This window comes from Anomaloglossus baeobatrachus, chromosome 3 (assembly GCF_048569485.1).
Source record: "Anomaloglossus baeobatrachus isolate aAnoBae1 chromosome 3, aAnoBae1.hap1, whole genome shotgun sequence".
Lineage (NCBI taxonomy): Eukaryota > Metazoa > Chordata > Amphibia > Anura > Aromobatidae > Anomaloglossus > Anomaloglossus baeobatrachus.
Genome location: NC_134355.1, coordinates 268380851 through 268389445, shown reverse-complemented (window position 1 = coordinate 268389445; position 8595 = coordinate 268380851).

Here is an 8595-nt window from a genome sequence, read left to right as displayed (position 1 = left end):
GCCGCTTCACATGCTGCGATCTTGCTAGCGAGATCGCTAGCGATCATACCCACCCCATCGTTTGTGCGTTACGGGCAAATCGCTGCTCGTGGCGCACAAAATCGCTTGGACCCATCACACTACTTACCTGCCTAGCGACGTCGCTGTGAACAGCGAACCGCCTCCTTTCTAAGGGGGCGGTCCGTTTGGCGTCACAGCGACATCACTAAGCGGCCGCCCAATAGAAGCGGAGGGGCGGAGATGAGCGGGACGTAACATCCCACCTCCTTCCTTCCTCATTTCCGGCAGGCGCAGGTAAGGTTTCTCGTTCCTGCGGTGTCACACATAGCGATGTGTGCTGCCGCAGGAACAACGAACAACATTGTACCTGTAGGCAGCCAATGAGACAAACCCTTGTGTCTGTACCTTGCAGATGTTTTCCTCGTTATGATTGGCTACAGGAAAATCCACAAGTAAAGTTAAGAAAAAAAAGTTTGAAAAGTGTGTGCCTCCTCTGGCTTCTCCCCACCCCCACCCATCCCCTCATTCATCATACAATTCCACAATCCTATCCAAAAGCATCATATGTTATTAGAAAAGCATTTTGGAAAACGAACCTAGCAGATCATTACTGGGGTTTCCAAAAAATGCTCGGGTCCATGACCTAAAACTGGATAGGGAAATGCTTGTACCGAATTTGAAATTGGCGAATGTGAACCAAACAAGATCACTCATATCAAACTACTAGCCCACAATGTAAGGAGTAAAGGGTGCTTTACATGCTGCGACATCGCTAACGATATATTGTCGGGGTCACACTGTTTGTGACGCGCATCCGTCATCGTTAGTGATATCGCAGCGTGTGACAGCTAGGAGCGACGATTAACAATCGAAAAAAAAGGCCAAAAGTCGTTGATCGTTGACATGTCGCTCCTTTTCATAATATCGTTGCTGCTGCAGGTACAATGTTGTTCGTCGTTCCTGTGGCACCACACATCGCTGTGTGTGACACCGCAGCAACGACGAACATCTCCTACCTGCATCCACCAGAAAAGAAGGAAGGAAGAAGGTGGGCGGGATCTTTCGGCCGCTCATCTGCGCCCCTCCGCTTCTATTGGACGGCTGCCGTGTGACGTCGCTGTGATGCCGCACGAACCGCCCCCTTTGTCAAAAAGAAGGATGGTGAACTGTGTCCGTGTCTGGATTTCATCGAGCTTAACCAGATTATGGTTCACAATCCGTATCCGATGTCATTCATTCCGGATCTATTTAACCAGATTTTGGGTGCCATATGGTTCTCCAAACTCGATCCAGGGGGAGCTATAATCTGATTGGGATCTGACAGGGAGATGAGTGGAAGACGCCGGAGGGTCACTTTGAGAATCTGGTGATGCCTTTTTGTCTGACCAACGCTCCTGTGGTTTTTCAGCACTTTGTGAATGATGTATTTACTCACATGTTGGGGAAATCAGGGATAAAATAGAATTGCTACAATTGAATGTTTCTAGCAAACCTTGGACCGATATTTCCATGATTTTTTTTTTTACAGATCTTCATCCCTCTACTGGTAATACAATTATTTTTGTTGTAGTTGACAGGTTTTCCAAAATTACATATTTTATTACTCTACCATCTGTACCCAATGCAAAGACTTTAGCGCAGGTTTTTATTCATGAAATTGTAATTTTGCTCTCACTTAGGAATTAAATTGTTCATCCACAGTCTAATGGGCAAACAGAGCGCATGAACCAGAACTTGGAGCAGTATTTGTGCTGTTTTGGATAATCAGGAGGAGTGGTCCTTGTTCCTTTCTCTGGATGAATATGAAATCAATTATTGCCACCATGAGTCCTCTGGTGTGTCCTCTTTATTTTGTGTCTATGGCCACTATCCCCAGTCCTGTACTTTTCAGAAAGGGCACTCTTAATGGGTACTCAAAGAGGACTAATTGGGTTCTGTATTATCATCTACATGGGAAAAGGTTTAGAAGCACTGGTTTAGCATGGGCTCTAGGTATAAGCGTGTGGCTGACTGTGGAAGTTTGCCAGTCTGGACCTGTGTGTGGGTGATCCACAAAAAAAATTAAGCTTAAGGTACCCTCACTTAAGTTAAGTCCTCAATTCATCGGTCCATTCAGAATCCCCACAATCGTGTACAAGATTTCTCCCGTGCATCCCCCATACTCTGGAATGCTCTACCTCAGCACATCAGACTCTCCACGACCGTGGAAAGCTTCAAGAGGAACCTCAAGACCCACCTCTTCCAACAAGCCTACAACCTACAATAGCCCTCAGCCCAGTAGACCACTGCGCAACCAGCTCTGTCCTCACCTATTGTACCATCACCCATTCCCTGTAGACTGTGAGCCCTCGCGGGCAGGGTCCTCTCTCCTCCTATACCAGTCTGTCTTGTACCGTTAATGATTGTTGTACGTATACCCTCTTTCACTTGTAAAGCACCATGGAATAAATGGCGCTATAATAATAAATAATAATAATAATAATAATAATAATAATTACGGCTGTCATCAACCTGTTGGCTTTCCATCTGGCCTTACCATCATCATATAAGATCCACAATGTCTTCCACAAGTCTGTGTTAAAGAAATTTGAGGTTTAGGGAACTCCTCCTGTCATTCTTCTACCTCCGGTCTTGATTGATGGCTCTTTGGAGTTCCAGGTGAATTGTTGATTTAGCTTGTCTGTTGCTCTCTACAGTACCTAATTCATTGGCAGAGTTATGGTCCTGAGGAAAGGACTTGGGTGCCTGCCGCTGGTGTGTATGCAGAGTGTCTGGTTACAGCATTCCACTGCAATCATCCAGAGACATCTGGATGCCAAGAGTCAGGACTACTTCTGACACTGTTCACATAGCAGATTCAGACACTCCCCACTATGCTGCTTTTGAGTTGCACAGACAGTCTCAGGCATCAACCAGCTGTGCTCTTGTTAGTAATTGGGCTTGCAGGAGTTCATTTCTGCTATCCTGTGGATTACTGCTTAAGTCACACATTGCAGAAAACCTATCACAATTGCCTCTGCCTTTTTTAAGATGGTGGAGCCTGGTCTCCCATCCTGATGATAGTTTATGCAACCCCTGTCATTGTGATTTGATATACAGTTGTTGGTGAAGTTGTGTGTGCTTTTTGATGTGTTGTGGAAACACTCTTATTGTCTGGTTATTTCCTCCCTTCCTTTAGTTTCCTGCTGAACATTTATTGTCTATACCTCTGTGAGTGATTTCTGTGAGTTAGTTTTGTTTTTACCCCCATCTCTTTATTTGCGTGGGATTAATCACTCCTGTCCCGGCCCTCTCTTGGGTGGAGGGAGCTGTGCCACTAGACCAGGCCTGTTCAAGAGCTAGGGGAAGGACGGCGGACCAAACATCGTCACCTTAGATGTATCTTAGGTATCAAGGTCAGTTTAAGCTCCCCTGTTCCTAATGATCCTGTCATACCCCGTAACAACAGCATTTCGCGAAATGCATCATAACTAGTTATGAGTAGCATGCTCGCCACTGTTCGTTTGATCGAGCATTGGGGTGCTCGGGTACTTCGGGTGCTCAGATGTTTTGTCCATGACACAATGACCACAGCGTACAGGTTCACTTTACTGCATGATGTGTGCAGGGACCCCAGGAAGAGCTATTTGCAGTCTCCATTTGGCTCTCACTGGGGTTAAAGCAACATTTTTTAATTTAGTGTGTCAAATGAAAAAATCCACCTTCCCTCCTTCCAGAAATGCTCTCTTTATGGCTGGCTGTATGTGGGTAGAGAGATTAACTGCCCAAGCATGGTGGAGGAGTTGGTTTGCTCCTGTGCGACCAATGCTCCTTTACACCAATTCCACTACCACCCTCTGTCACGCTCCCCTCTTTTGAGGTGCACTCCGTACGCATCTACGCCCCCTCCAACCTTCAGCTGGCTGTCATTTACCGCCCTCCAGGGCCAGCCACTGCCTTTTTTGACCATTTCACCACCTGGCTACTACACTTCCTTTCCACCGACATCCCCACCATCATCATGGGTGATTTCAATATCCCCATTGACACTTCCCACTCATCTGTCTCCAAACTTCTAACACTCACTTCCTCCTTCAGCCTCACCCAATGGTCTTCTGCAGCTACTCACAAAGATGGCCACACGCTGGACCTCATCTTCACTCGCCTCTGTTCCCTATCTAACCTCTCTAACTTGCCTCTCCCCCTGTCTGACCACAACCTACTCACATTCTCTTCCCTCTCTTCTCCAAGTATGCAACCCCACCTCCACAAATTTTCACACCCTCGCAGAAATATCAAACACATTGATTTACACGCCCTTTCTCAGTCCCTTCTCCCCCTCACAGACATTGCATTTCTACATGATGCAGATGCCGCTGCAACTTTATACAACACTACAATCTCTGCAGCTCTCGAATCAGCTGCCCCCTCACACACACCAAAACCCGCACAATCAACAGGCAACCCTGGCACACAAGGCAGACTAAAGAACTTAGACAGGCTTCCAGAATTGCTGAGCGCAGATGGAAGAGGTCTCATTCCACTGAGCACTTCATTGCATATAAAGAGTCCCTCACCACTTTCAAGTCCACACTCACTGCTGCAAAACAAACCTACTTCTCATCCCTCATATCTTCTTTCTTTCACAACCCTAAACAGCTATTCAACACTTTCAATTCTCTCCTCCGTCCTCCGACACCACCTCCCTCTCCTCTCACCTCAGCTGAAGACTTTGCCTCTTTCTTCAAGCGGAAGATTGACAACATCAGAGCAAGCTTTGGCCCACAATCACCACAGCCCCTCATCATAGCTACTCATCCCTCTTCCTCCAAATCCAGCTTCTCCACCATGACAGAAAACAATCTTTCCACTCTACTCTCAAGATCACATCTAACCACCTGTGCACTGGACCCGCTCCCATCGCACCTCATCCCCAACATCACCGCAGTCCTCATCCCAGCCCTAACCCATCTCTTCAACCTATCACTAGCAAGTGGTGTATTCCCTTCATGCTTTAAACATGCCTCTATTACACCCATCCTCAAAAAGCCCTCCCTTGACCCATCCTCTGTGTCAAACTATCGCCCCATATCCCTTCTCCCTTACGCCTCAAAACTACTGGAACAGCATGTCCATCTTGAATTGTCCTCATACCTCTCCTCCTGCTCCCTCTTTGACCGGCTTCAATCTGGCTTCCGACCACATCATTCTACCGAAACTGCTCTAACCAAAGTCACCAATGATCTACTAACCGCCAAAGCCAAGCGACACTACTCTATCCTCCTCCTCCTGGACCTGTCCTCTGCCTTCGACACAGTAGACCATTCCCTCCTACTACAGATTCTCTCATCTCTGGGCATCACAGACTTGGCCCTATCTTGGATCTCCTCATACCTAACCGACCGAACTTTCAGCGTCTCCCATTCTCACACCACTTCCTCATCTCGCCCCCTATCTGTCAGTGTCCCTCAAGGCTCAGTTCTTGGACCCCTGCTGTTCTCCATCTATACCTTCGGCTTGGGACAGCTCATAGAGTCCCACGGCTTCCAGTATCATCTCTATGCCGATGACACACAGATCTACCTCTCTGGACCTGACATTACCTCTCTACTAACCAAAATACCACAATGTTTGTCTGCTATTTCATCCTTCTTCTCTGCACGATTCCTAAAACTTAACATGGACAAAACAGAGTTTATTGTCTTTCCTCCTCCTCACTCATCTCCTCCAACAAGCCTTTCCATCAAACTTGATGGTTGCTCACTCACCCCAGTCTCACAAGCTCGTTGCCTTGGAGTGACCCTCGACTCTGCTCTATCCTTCAAGCCACACATCCAAGCCCTCTTCAACTCATGCCGATTACAACTCAAAAATATCTCCCAGATCCGTGCTTTTCTTAACCAAGAATCTGCAAAAACATTAGTGCATGCCCTCATCATCTCCCGCCTCGACTACTGCAACCTCCTGCTCTCTGGCCTCCCTTCCAACACTCTTGCACCCCTCCAATCTATCCTAAACTCTGCAGCCCGCTTAATCCACCTCTCCCCTCGCTACTCCCCAGCCTCGCCACTCTGCCAATCCCTTCACTGGCTTCCCATCGCCCAACGACTCCAGTTCAAAACATTAACCATGACATACAAAGCCATGCACAACCTGTCTCCTCCCTACATCTGTGACCTAGTCTCCCAGTACCTACCTGCACGCAACCTTAGATCCTCACAAGATCTCCTTCTCTGCTCCTCTCTTATCTCCTCTTCCCACAATCGTGTACAAGATTTCTCCCGTGCATCCCCTATACTCTGGAACGCTCTACCTCAGCACATCAGACTCTCCACTACCGTGGAAAGCTTCAAGAGGAACCTCAAGACCCACCTCTTCCAACAAGCCTACAACCTACAATAGCCCTCAGCCCAGTAGACCACTGCGCAACCAGCTCTGTCCTCACCTATTGTACCATCACCCATTCCCTGTAGACTGTGAGCCCTCGCGGGCAGGGTCCTCTCTCCTCCTATACCAGTCTGTCTTGTACTGTTAATGATTGTTGTATGTATACCCTCTTTCACTTATAAAGCGCCATGGAATAAATGGCGCTATAATAATAAATAATAATAATAATAATAATCATTGACTTGCATTATACTCAATATTCGTGTTGAACACTTTCAGAGCGTCTGACCTGCTCTGCTCAAAGGACCGAGCGCCCGAGCATTTTAGTGCTGGCCTAATTCTTATCATAACTCATTGGTATGAGCAATAACACTGTCCTTTTATACAACAAGTATTGCTATCTAACTTCTTTCCATATATCTTTGATCTCATTATGCTTTCTAGGTTCTAGATGACCTCCTAATCTACCATTATTGGAGTATCAAAATGTTTTGTGACACAGTAGGCAAGTGTTAACTGCACACTACAGCATTGCCAGGGGGATAGCAGTTGAATTCCCCCAGGAATATACAGTAATTACATAGGTGAAATAATTTATTTCCTCTTAGTATTATTCAATATTTCATGTTTCCATTTAGAACAATTATGTTTCACATATATTGTATTATTTATAACTGAAAACACCTGAAACAAAAGCATTCAATGGAAATTGCATTATAGTATCTATTTTATGCTCTACAGCCAAAGCATTAAGTCATTTCTTACCACTCAGTTTAGTGAAAGTGAACATATGGGACTCCAAAAGAATGAATTCACAGATTCTAACACAATTTTGTATGCAGCTGTTTGAAACATACAGGGCTGGATCGTAGCATGGAGCAATCTGATGCGGGCGTCACACGAGACGATCTATCGTGCGATGCACCGTCGGGGTCACTGTTTTTGTGATGCACATCCGGCATCGTTTGCGACGTCGTCCCGTGTGACACCTACGAGCGACGCTAAACGTTTGCAAATCGTGTGCAAATCGTTTATCTGTCACTCGTCGCTCATTTTTAAAAAATCGTTTATTTTTCTTTCAGCTGGTTGTTCACCGTACCCGGGGCAGCACACATCGCTCCGTGTGACACCCCGGGAATGATGAACACAGCTTACCTGCGTCCCGCGGCACCCGCCGGATATGCGGAAGGAAGGAGGTGGGCAGGATGTTTACGGCCCGCTCATCTCCGCCCCTCTGCTTCTATTGGCCGGCCGCTGTGTGACGTCGCTGTGACGGCGAACGTCCCTCCCCCTACAGGAAGTGGATGTTCGCCGCCCACAGTGACGTCGCTCAGCAGGTAAGTATGTGTGATGGTGGTTTAACGACTTTGTGCGACATGGGCAGCGATTTGCCCGTGACGCAGAAACGACGGGGGCTGGTACGATCGCTCGTGTGATCGCACGATAGATCGTACCGTGTGACGCCCGCATAAGGCTATGGCCACACAAAATAAATTTCAGATAAAAACACATATGACACCCCAAAATCTGCATGAAATCCATAGGCGATATACCTCCCCTTTATTCCTATAGGAACATGCACTGTAGTTTATAAAAACCCCAATTTATTGCCTTTACATTTGTTTTTTGCCTAGTTTTATGCCTTTTTTGTTTGCAATCATTTCATTTTTCTTTTTTGTGCCGGTTTTTAAAGTCTATTTTATATATGCTCACCTGTTTTTTTTGGGGGGGTCTCTCCTTTGTGGCTGTAGCTTAACAATGTCAGATGTTTTTGCAACATTTGGTGCAACTCCACCTTGGCATATTTTTGAGTATACCAATATTTTGATACAATTTTTTCACTATTTTGCAAAACGTACAACTTTTTGCTCCATCAGGTCACAAAATAAGTTCACGACCGGAAAATAGACAATTTTTGACTGCGTCAAATTCGTGACTCATGTGCAGCATTTTGAGAAATTTGGTGCCAAAGGGCAAAAGACAAAAGGACATAGGACACAGGACAAAAGAAGGAAAGTAACTTAAAAAAAGACACATATGATGAATCGGAGCTGTGGTGTATTCTTTGCCACCCTAATTTTAAAATCCACACTGTATATAAAAAATAAGTGACGTCACTTATTAATGTACATTGGATGCAGAAGCCACATGTAGATTGGCCCCATTGAATGACTTGATCCCCAGCACATCTACCTGGAAATCCGCTGCAGAATTTCGAAGATCTGCCTC